We start from the raw sequence: 13,143 nt of genomic DNA, 5'->3' as shown, positions 1-13,143 counted from the left end.
GCTTTTAAGTTTCAGTAGGTCCCATTTGTGTTTTTTGTTTTTATTTCCATTACTCTAGGAGGTGGGTCAAAAAAGATCTTCCTGTGATTTATGTCAAAGAGCTTTCTTCCTATGTTTTCCTCTAAGAGTTTTATAGTGTCCGGTCTTAAACATTTAGGTCTTTAATCCATTTTGAGTTTCTTTTTGTGCATGGTGTTAGGGAGTGTTCTAATTTCATTCTTTTACATGTAACTGTCCAGTTTTCCCAGCACCACTTGTTGAAGAGACTGTCTTTTTTCCATTGTATATCCTTGCCTCCTTTGTCATAGATTAGTTGACCATATTACTCAGCCATAAAAAGGAATGAAATTGGGTCATTTGTAGAGATGTGGATGGACCTAGACACTGTCATACAGAGTGAAGTCAGTCAGAAAGAGAAAAACAAATATTGTATATTTACACATATATGTGGAATGTAGAAAAATGGTACAGATGAACTGGTTTGCAAGGCAGAAATAGAGATGCAGATGTAGAGAACAAACGTATGGACACCAAGGGGGGAAAGTGGTGGGGGTAGTGGTGGTGTGATGAATTGGGAGATTGGGATTGACATGCATACACTAATATGTATTAAATGGATAGCTAATAAGAACCTGCTGTATAAAAAATAATTAAAATTCAAAAAAAAGGGAAGATAAGCTTGCCTTGTTTATGCCACAGATATTTAGGTTATTAGCAGCAAAATCTACACCCTAACTAATCAACTAATGAAACTTCTAACTAGGGATACTATTTGGGGCATCCCATTGATTATGCCCCCAAATTTCACTTTCCCTTATCTCCTTTGGCAGTGGCCATGTGGTGAAATGGAAAAAAAATTGGATTTGAAGTCCAACCTTGGCTCCACTAGTCACTAAATTTTCTTTATTTATAAAATGAGAATCATGAGAGTTAATTTAATAAATGCTTCTGCATCATGCTTGCTTATGTGCATTATCTCATGCAATTCTCACAGCAACCCTATGTGGTAGTTACTGTTTAAGAAAAAAAAAGAAAGAGTTCTATTATGGAAGACAGTATTGCTCAATCCTTTTTGCACATTTGAACTACCTGGGGAACTTTTAAAACTAGCACCACCTACATTGCACTTGAAACTGATTCAGTTAGAACGGTTGGTACCTATGAATCAGTTGAGAATCACTCACGTGGGGCTTTTGGAGGTCATGGAATGGACTCTGCATTTTATTCCAAGTGTAATGACAGCACATCTCCCCTTCAATATCTTCTGGCTTATAGCTAACAGTAAATGATAAAACACTTATTGAACACATTGACAAACACCACTGTCTCATCAGATCAACTCCTTTATACTAAAACTTAAGAAATTATATTTTCCATAACCAAATATTTAAACAGTACATTTTGCCTTTCATAATTCACTTCCACATTCCCCTGTATGCCATCAAACTACCATTACCCCTTGAATCTCTCAAGAAGGTCCTTTCCCCTATCATCTTACCTTTACCTGATCACATACATAAGCACTAGTGATTTCAAAGTTACAAGCAGCTCACTCCTTAAAGTATCAGATGCCCATGAAGTCTAAGATGGTGAGCTGACTTCTTGAGCAGAAGCTATTTTTTTCTCCACATGGAATGGAAGAATTTTAAATGTGCCATTAATTATTTTGACTCAGTGATGCAAACTTGTTTCTAGCTGAACCCATCGTCAATCTTGACTTTAAATTCAGAACGCTTGTCCTGAAAGTCACGAGTGCTCCTTAGTCCAGACATGCACTCGGGGCTTTGTGAGATTTACATTTGAACTGTTGAAAGTATGTCATGCTTTAAAAATCAAGTTTAAAAAATTATGTCTACTATTCTTCATTTTGCTGCCCAAACTCTCCTTTTCCTGAATAGGTTGTTATTCGGGGAGCTATTGATGATAATGCACTGGGGGCTGAGAACTGCTGGAAAGGACAGATTTGGGATGGTTTCATCACCTTTTGTCTGAAGTTAATAAAGTACTAGGAAAATGGAAGAGAAGAGAGGTATTAGTTGAATTTTGGGCCAAGAAGATGAGATTTAAAAACAGAAAAATTTTGAAGATGATGATAACCTTAGAAAATAATGTGCTATCAACTTCATCTCCTGTTCTTTTGATTAAGGGCACTAGATAGTGTTTTCTGGGCCAGAGCGAATAATGCAGATTTTATGTATTTGATTACCTTGGTGTTGAATGAAATGTATGGCAGAAAGGACAATGAAGCCAAATAAGATACAACTCCACCGTGTCCATTTATCAGATCCGGTGAGATTAACACCACTGAAATATAATTTCCATTAGAAGGTTTTGTTTCCCTCAAGGACACTGACTCCCTGGTGCCCAGATCCTAAATAGAAGTTTTATGAATCTTGATTACCTTGTGGAAAATGAAATGTTTCAGAGAATTCAGATTTGCATCTATTTGTGCAGGGGAGTTAAATTTATTTCCTGCCAACATCAGCAAGTCTGATTTTAGAGAATGCAGCTCATTAGAATAAATTAACTGCATTAGAATATATGCTGCTCCATTCCTCTCTGCCAGCTGCTCTGGGTGCTACATCCTGAGAAGCCAGAGAGAAGACAGACCCCTATTGAACCTCATTCAGTGATTTTGTTCAGGCTAGGTAATTGGATCAAACAAACAAACAAACAAACAAACAGTCCTTTCTAATAGCCAGAATGCAGACAAGTCCCTCATCAGGTCCCGGGCAAGAGAAATTCCTATAAAAAACTGGAGGACTGCCAGAGTCTGTGTAGTTCCCACAGACAAGCACCCAAATTCAAGCCATAAGAAGCATATGGGAAGTTGGTATGTAGAAAGACACAATGGTACAGCAGGCAGTTTCCAACTGATATATTTGAATTCTCTTTTCTTCTCCCAACATGAAACTACAGAAAGATTTTGGCTTATGTTCTTGGGCTCAAGATCTATTCAGTTTTAAATTTTTTTCTAATCCTTCCTTCCACATATACCATCTATCCCATCTTCATTCCCAATGTTATCAGTGTTTTTCAGGCCAATGTCATCTTATACTTATTGGTTTAGTCTCCAAATTAATCTCTTCCCTCTAATTCTCAGAGAACATTTCTCATCTTGCCAACATACACACAAATGCACGCTCATTCTCACATATGAAAAATCCATCATTCCCAATCATATTAATCTTACTAAAGTATCATTTAAAAAATTTCACTAATAGTCACTAAGAAATGCATATATATAATAAAATATTGACATCAAGCTATTGGTAAGTTTTATTGTATTATTCCACTACTTGACAGTCTTAAATGTCTCTTCATTTTGGATGAATGCCAAGCACCTTAACCTGCCCATGAGGGCCCACCCACTACCTGCTGGAATTCAGAGCTGTGTGCATTGCAGATCACAAAGCTGAAGCGAGGCATCAATGAGACTTTACACATGAAGTGCTTAACACAGTGCCTAACACACTGAAAGAATTCACACATATACTGTGGTCATCATCACCATTTCATTATTTCAGTATAAGTTGGCCTTAGGATAATCAGGCTGTCAACTCTTGGTTTCCTAAATATTTGAAGCTGCCACATGAATTGTCACATCCACACTTGTTATTATATTGCCTCTCCCCTTTCACTACATGTTACCTTTTCTTTAAGACTCAGGAAGGGCACTTGGGGTAGTGGGTAGTAACAAAGGGCTTTGCCATCCAAATACATGATTTGGAATCATGTCTTCACTGTCTCCTATTTCTGTGGAAATTGTTAACCTCTCTAAACCTCAGTCTTCCTGTCAATCAAATAGGATAGTCAGTACCTCCTAGACATATGACAATTAAAATAAATAATGTATATCAAACGGTATGGTGCATGGCACACAGTAGACATTCAACTGATATTTTTTGAACAATTGAGTTCAAGTTCCATGTTCTCCACAAATCTTTTCTCAAACAGCCCAGCCCCTGCTGGCTCAATCTTTATTTTAAAAATGGTCTCCCCCACTCAGCAGAGAATCTTTCCTTTTGTTACAGCATTGTCACTGTCTTGAATTATTTAATTTGTATTATTAACTTTTGCCCTCCAAATGGCTGTTGACTTTTAGAAGAGACAAAGAATTACATTCTGCCTCCCTTACTTAAGGTGTCTAGCATGTGATTTGCCTTCATTTGCATTCACTTACTTACTCACTCATTCATTCAACAAGCATGCACTGTCATGTTGATTTGCTTAAGACCACCTGTATTAGGGAGTCTTTGATCTCATGGGATTAAGAGTTTTACGGGAAAAAAACCAGAATGTTAGCAAGAGTACAAGCCACTAATGAATTAAATAATTAAATTGAAGCAAACAAATATTGTTGATTTTAGATAATAGAATATGTTTTCATATATGCATGAATACATTGTATATACACATACAGAGGCTAACACTAGAAGGAGGAATGAGCTTATATCATGCTATAGTTAAGCATCAATGACTCAATGCTTTTGAAATTTTAGAATGTTAACTTCTTACCTTGTCATTTTAGGTGATATGAAGTATTGGGGGTAATGCTCATTGTTTAGTTTCTCTGGCTTTGGAAATTATTCCCATTAAGAATTCGTGTTTTCTTCAAAGTGTGGGCATGATTCAGACAGACTTATATCATCTGCTGGCTCATGTTCTCTATTAATTCCTATCAAAATAATTTTATGTCTTCAGCACATGATTGGGTACCAAGACTATTGCTGAGCTGCTGAAAAGGAAACAGGACATTTAGGATGGAACAGTGTGTCAGCAACAGCTGCTGAAACCTAATATGTAGAATCTGTTAGTTAGGCAAGTGGCAAAAAGCAGCATTTATCAAGAGCACTTATCCTGCGGGGGGTGGTGAGGAGCACACGGGAGACAGTAGTGTTTTACTGATCTGTGAGAAGTTTATTTTCCATTCTGCAATGTTAATCAATTTCTTAAATAAAGCAAAAGTATCAGTATTGATATTCCCAATGATGGTTTAAGTTTTCTAGGACAACAGAGGTACCATATTGACATTACAATAACACAGATCCCACGCTTGATTGTGTTTGTCACATTCACTGGTGGTTTTGATAGCTAGAATTAATCCCTCACTGTGGAAAAGATGTTTTCAAGATGTTTGGTTTAGGGCTGCTAAATTAGAAGGATATAAAGGACTTTTTATTTTATTCTCCCTTGGTTGTAATAGACATTTTGTGATCACAGAAAGTTGAGAAAGGAAAGTGGAAACACAAAAGTAACAGCATTAAAAAACAAAACAGAAAACTGACCACTTTTAGTCTATGTTATATAACAATATATTTATGAATGGTTTATTTCATCATTACTATCTATTTATGACAGTTATAATACTTATTTAAAATAGCACAGGAGGCAGTTCAACATGTTGTTGTAGGAAGATCCTGAATTCACCTCCTACCATAGAAACAACAAATCTGCAACTACATATGAAACCATTCTCTTGGCAAAAGACCTGAAAACTGAACAGTGCTTCCACAACAAAGGATGAAAGGGCCACATGAAAAGATGCAAGGATAGAAGAGTCAGAGACATGGTGTCAGCAAAAATCTCACTTCCAGCGTGGCCACCCAGTCAAGAGGGATCTCACAAATACAAGGCATCTCCCTGAGGAGTGAGGGGTTTATGCCCCGTGTCAGGCACCCCACCCTTGAGATGTACACCAGAGAGATGAGCCCCCAAAATATCTGGCTTTGAAACCAAAGGAGCTTAGATCCAGGAGCACCATAGGTCTGTAGGGAATGGAGATTTCTGTCTTACAGGGCTTGCATACAAGCTCACTCACCCTGGGGCCCAGTACAAAGCAGCAATTTGAAAAGTGCCTATGCTGAAGGAGATTCATTTGCTAATCTTAAAGCATCTGCCAGAGGGGAAGGAGTCTGCTGGATTCTCTCAAGGTATAAAGGTGCTAGTGGGCATCACTGTTTGGCATTCTCCCTCAGACTTGCCAGCCCCAGTGGGTGGCACCCTCCTCCTGAGATCTCCGTGAAGCTGGCGGGCATGTGCAGCCCCCACAGGGGCCACCCCTTGAGCAGCTCTGGTGACCAGGGGTGCTTACATTTCTGGGCCCCATGTGTATGAAAGAATCCTAAAGACAGTTGGTGGGCTACCACCCCCAGGGCACAGCACAAACACCAGGCTGAAACACACCCCCAGTCTTCCTGTGAAAAGGCCTATTTACTTGTCCTGCAGCTTCAGTCTGAGGGGCAGGTTTCAGGTTGACCTCATAGCTAGAGGCTACAGAAGTGCTCCCAGGGAATGTAGGCCAGGGGTTGCCCTCTTTGCACTCTTACTTGGCCTCGCTACAGATTTCCAGAACCTCTCAGACAGGAGTGCATATGCTCCTCTGGAGCCCTGATATTTTCAGCTGTTGCTAAGGGGGCACCTCCAGATTGCCTGACTTGGATGTCAGCAGAGTCTACAATTGTGGTGCCACAGGACTGTATACACTTGTATACCTTAAGCTGCTGCCTGAGGGTTTAGCTTCCAATCAGCATGAACTAATTGCTGACTGAGGTCTTTCCCTCTGAAACACTCAAAGATCTTGGCACATGCTCAACAACCGAGACCTATCAAAAATAAATTAAGCTGTGAATACTATCACAAAGGTTTGAGAGGCAACCATGAGCTAGGGCAAGGTTACACAGTAAGGTTCATCTCCTACAAAAGGCTGGCTCCTCCTTTAAGAATGGGGAGTGATAGTTGTTTCCCTAATACATAGAAACAAACACAGAGAGTCAAACGAAAAGAGAAGACAGAGACATATGTTCCAAATAATATGTTCCAAATAAAAGGACAATAAAACCCCAGGAGAAAAGTTACTGAATCAGAGATAAGTAATTTACATGATAAATTTACATGATAAAGAGTTCAAAATAATACTCACCAAACTGGAAGGAAGAACGGATGAACACAGAACTTCAACAAAGACAGAAAATAAAAGAAAGTACCAAAAATAAGTCACAGAGCTCTAGAATGCAATAGGTGAACTGAAAAAAAAATACACTAGAGGGGTCAACAGCAGACTAGATGAAACAGAAAACATATCAATGATCAGTAAGACAGGACAGTGAAACTCACCTAAACAGAGCAGCATAAAGAAAAAAGAATGTTAAAATGTGAAGATAGATTAAGGACCTTTGGGACAACATCAGGCAGAATAATATTCACATTATGGGGGTCCCAGAAGGAGAAGAGAGAAAGAAAGGAGCAGAATGATTTGAAGAAATCATGTCTGAAAACTTCTCTAATCTGAGAAGAAAACAGACATCCAGATTCAGGAAGCCCAGAGAGTTCCAAACAAACAACATCAACGCAAAGAGAAGCATACCAAGACACATTATAATTAAAATGTCAAAAGTTAAAGAGAGAATCTTAAAAGCAGTAAGACAAAAGCAACTTGTTATGTACAAGGGAACCACCACAATACTATAAGCAGATTTCTTATCAGACACTTTGCAGCCCAGAAGGGAATGGCAGGATATATTCAAAGTGCCCAAAGGAAAAAGTTCAATCAAGAATACCCAGCAAGGTTATCACCAAGACTTAAAGAAGAGCGAAAGAGATTCCCAGGCAAACAAAATCTAAAGGAGTTCATTATCACTAAACTGGCCTTATAAAAAATGTTAAAGGGAGTTTAAACTGAAGAGAAAGGGCACTAATTTGTAATAAGAAAACATGTGAAAGTAAAAATCTCACTTGTAAAGGTAAATATATAGTAAAAATAGTGGATTAATGACTTATAAAGATAGTATAAATGTTGAAATAAAAATTAGTAAAGATAACTATAATTACAATAATTACTTAAGGGATACACAAAATAAAAATATATAAAAATATGACATCAAAACAAAATGTGGCTGGGGGCAGTAAAAACGTGGAGTTTCAGAATCCATTCAAACTTGATTTGCTATGAATATAAAATAGACTGCAATATATATAGGATGTTATATTAGCCTCATAGTAAGCACAAAGCAAAAATTTACAGTAGATACACAAAAGATAATGAAAGGAACCTAAGCATAACATGATAGAAAGTCATCAAGCCACAATGGAAGAAAGTAAGAGAAAAAGAAACGAGCAGAGAGAAATGACAAAACAGCCAGAAAACAATTAATTAAATGGCCATAAGTACTTACCTATCAATAATTACTTTAAATGAAAATGGACTAAATTATCCAATCAAAAGACATAGAGTGGCTGAATGGGTGAAAAAAAATACAAGACCCATCATCTATATGCTGCCTATAAGAGACTCACTTCAGATATAAGGATAAACAGACTGAAAGTGAAGGGATGGAAAAAGATCTTTAATGCAAATGGAAACCAAAAGAAAGCTGGAATAGCTATACTTATATTAGACAAAATAGACTTTAAAACAAAAACGTAATAGAAGACAAAGATGGGCATTACATAATGATAAAGGGGTCAATCCAGCAAGAAGATATAACATTTGTAAGTTACATCAGGTGCACTTATGCACCTGATATAAGAGCGCCTAAATATATAAAGCAAACATTAACAGATCTAAAAGGAGGAACTGACAGCAATACAGTAATAGTAGGAAACTTTAATACCCCCTAATATCAATGAAAATCAATAAGGAAATATTGGCCTTAAGTGACACATTAGTCCACATGGACTTTAATAGATATAGAAATGGTCCCTCAACTTATGATGGTTTGACTTACGATATTTTGACTTTATGATGGTACAAATGCCATACATATTCAGTAAAAAATGTACTTCAAATTTTGAATTTTGAGCTTTGCCCTGGCTTGCAATATGTGCTATGATACATCTTGTGATGCTGAGCAGCAACAGTGAGTTGAGATCCCATAATCATGAGGGTAAACAACTGATACACTTATAACCATTCTATAACCATAGAGTCATCCTGTCCCCATCCATGGGGTGATACAATCCAAGACCCAGTGGATGCCTGAAACCTCAGATAGTATGAAACCCTGTATATGCTGTTTTTTCCTATACATACATACCTATGATAAAGTATGTTATAAATCAGGCACAGTACAGAGAATATCTGAATTGCCAGCACCACTACTCTTGGGGTTTGGGGCCATTATTGAGTAAAATAAGGGTTACATGAATAAAAACACTGTGATATTGTGACAGTCCATCTGATAACTGAGATGGCAGCTAAGTGATTAATGGGCAGATGGCGTATATAGCATGAATATGCTGGACAAAGTGATGATTCATATCCTGGGTGGGATAGAGTGGGATGGTATGAGATTTAATCACGCTATGCAGAGCAGTACGCAATTTAAAACTTATAATTGTTTATTGCTGGAATTTTCCCAGTAATATTTTTGGACCATGGTTGACCATGTGTAAATGAAATCACAAAAAGCAAAACCGCAGATAAGGGGTGACTACTGTACAATCATTCTGTTTATCACTTTCACTACAGTAGTCAATGAATTACATGAGATATTCAGAATTTTCTATGAAATATCTTAGATGATTTTGACTAACTGTAGACTAATGTAAGTGTTCTGGGCATGTTTAAGGTAGGCTAGGCTAAGATACATTGTTCAGTACGTTAAATGTATTAAATGCATCTTTGACCTAATAATGTTTTCAACTTATGGGACATAACCCCCTTGTAAGTTGAGGAAGATCTGCATACAGACCATTCCATCCAAAAGCAGCAGAATACACATTCTTCTCAAGTACATATGGAACTTTTTCCAATATAGATCATATGTTATACCACAAAATAAATGTCAATAAATTTAAGAAGACCGAAATCATATCAGCCATCTTTTCTAACTACAGTGGTATGAAACTGGAAATCAATTATAAGAACAAAACTGGGACAATCAGAAACATGTGGAGATTAAACAGGATGTTACAGAACAGTCAGTGGGTCAATGAAGCAGAAATCAAAACAGAAATCAAAAAATACCTTGAGGGCTTCCCTGGTGGCACAGTGATTAAGAATCCACCTGCCAATGCAGAGGACACAGGTTTGAGCCCTGGGCCAGGAAGATCCCACATGCCGCGGAGCAACTAAACGCATGCACCACAGCTACTGAGCCTGCGCTCTAGAGCCCGCAAGCCACAACTACTGAGCCCGTGTGCCCCAGCTACTGAAGCCCACACATCTTGTTGTGGAGCCCAGGCTCCACAACAAGAGAAGCCACTGCAATGAGAAGACTGCGCACCACAACAGAGTAGCCCCTGCTCGCTGCAACTAGAGAAAGCTCGCACACAGCAATGAAGACCCAGTGCAGCCAAAAATAAATAACTAAAATAAATACATTAAAAAAAATACCTTGAGAAAAATAAAAATGGAAATATAGCTGTCTGTTGGCATCCATTGCGAATTGATTCCAGGACCCCATGCAGATACCAAAATCTGTGGAGGCTTAAGTCCTTATATATAATGGTGTAGTATAGTTAGCCCTTCATATCCATGGATGCAGAATGCATGGAAATGAAGGGCTAACAGTCCAACATGCCAAAATCTATGGGATGCAGCAAATGCAGTTCTAAGAAGGAAGTTTATAGCCGTACAGGCCTACCTCTAGAAACAAGAGAAATCTCAAATGAATGATCTAAAATTATATCTAAAGGAACTAGAAAAAGAACAAATGGAAGACCAAAGTCAGTAGAAGGAAGGAAGTAATAAAGATCAGAGCAGAAATAGAGACGAAAAAGACAATAGAAAAAGATCAATAAAACTGACAATTGGGTTTTTGAAAAGGTAAAATTAACAAACTTTAGCTAGACTCACTAAAAAAGACAGCTAAAAGAAAATCAGAAATGAATGAAAAGAAGTTACAACTAGTGATACCAAAGAAATAGAAGGGATCCTAAGAGGCTACTGTGAGCAATTACACACCAGCAAATTGGACCACCTAGAAAGTGATGGGTAAATTCCTAGAAACATACAATCTTCCAAGACTGAATCATGAAGAAATAGAAAATCTTAGTAGACTGATTATAGTATGGAGATTGTATCAGTAATTAAAAAAAAAAAAAAACAAACAAACAAAAAAAACTCCCAACAAAAGTCCAAGACTAGATAGCTTAACTGGTGAAATCTACCAAACATTTAAATAAGATTCAATACCTGTCCTTCTCAAAGTCTTTCAAAAATTGAAGAGGAGAAAACACCTCCAAACTCATTTTACAGGCCAACATTACCCTCATACCAGAACCAGATAAGGATCACACACACACACACAGACACTCTCACAAATTACAGGCCAATATCTTTGATGAACAAAGATGTAAAAAATCCTCACTAAAATATGAGCAAACTGACTTCAGCAATACATTTAAAGGGCCATATACCATCATAAAGTGGGATTTATTCCAGGGATATAAGAATGATTCAGCATCTGCAAATCAGTCAACATGATCAACAAAATGAAGGATGAAAATCACATGATCTCAATAGATGCAGAAAAAGCTTTTGACAAAATTCAATATCTATTTATGATAAAAAATTATCAGCAAAGGGGGTATAGAGGGAACATACCTCAGAATAACCAAGGCCATACATTGACAAACCCACAGCCAACATTATACTCAACAATGAAAAGCTGAGAGCTTTTAAGACAAAGATGCCCACTCTTGCCGCTTTTATTCAACATAGTATTAGAAGTCCTAGGCAGAAGCATTTAGGCAGGAAAAAGATATAAAAGCCATTCAAATTGTAAAGGAGGAAGGAAAACTGTCACTATTTGCAAATGGCATGATTTTATATATAGAAGAACCTAAAGATGCCACCAAAAAACCTGTTATAACTAATAAACAAATTGAGCAAGTTGCAGGGTACAAAATCAACATACAAACATCTCTTGCTTTTTTTTTTTCATTTAAAAGAACATTCTAGTCCTGGAACAGTAGTGGAAAGCTTTTTTAAAATTGATTTACAATGTTGTATTAATTTCAGGTATACAGCAAAGTTATTGTTTTACATATATACTTCCTTTTCAGATTATTTTCCATTGTAGGTTATCATTCTGTGTTTTTATACATTAACAATGAAATATCAGAAAGGAATTAAGATAATAATCCCATTTGCAACTGCATCAAAAAGAATAAAATATCTAGGAATAAATTTAACCAAGAAGGTGAAAGACCTGTATACTTAAATTTATAAGACATTGATGAAAGAAACTGTAGAAGACACAAATAAATGGAAAGATATTTCATGCTCATGGATTGGAAGAATTAACATTGTTAAAATGTCCATATTACACAAAGCAATCTACAGATTCTGTGTAGTCCCTATCAAAATACCAATAGCATTTTTCACAAAATAGAAGAATCCTAAAATTTGTATGGAACCACAAAAGATCCTGAATAACCAAAACAATCTCAAGAAAGAAGAACAAAACTGGAGGCATCATGATCTGTGATTTCAAACTATATTACAAAGCTATAGTAATCAGAAAAGTATGGTACTGGCATGAAAACAGACACACAGATAAATAGACCATAATAGAGATCCCAGAAATAAACCTGCACATATATGGTCAATTAATTTTCAACAAAGGAGGCAAAAATATACATGGGGAAAGGAGAGCATCTTCAATAAATCGTTTTGGGAAAACTGGCCAGCTACATGCCAAAGAATGAAACTGGACCACTATCTTTCATATCTTCCATGTGTATTACCACACACAAAAATTAACTCAAAATGGATTACAGACTTGAACATAAGACCTGAATCCATAGAACTCCTAGAAGAAAACATAGGTGGTAAGCTCCTTGACATTGGGCTTGGCGATGATTTATTTTTGATCTGACTCCATAGGCAAGGACAAAAAAGGCAAAAATAAACAAATGAGACTACATCAAACTAAAAAGCTTCTGAAAAGTGAAGGAAAACAAAACAAAAAAGCAAAGTATTGAATGAAGAAAGATATTTATAAATTATACCAGATAAAGGGTTAACATCCAAAGTATATAAAGAACTCTACAACTCAGTAACAAAACACAAACAATCCGAGTAAAAAATGGGCAGAGGATCTGAATAGACGTTTTTCCACAGGAGAACTAAAGACATCCATCAGGCATATGAAAGATGCTTAACATCACTAATCATTAGGGAAATACAAATCAAAG

The sequence above is a fragment of the Kogia breviceps genome, chromosome 4 (genome assembly GCF_026419965.1).
Source record: "Kogia breviceps isolate mKogBre1 chromosome 4, mKogBre1 haplotype 1, whole genome shotgun sequence".
NCBI lineage: Eukaryota > Metazoa > Chordata > Mammalia > Artiodactyla > Physeteridae > Kogia > Kogia breviceps.
This window is presented reverse-complemented; position numbering follows the sequence as displayed.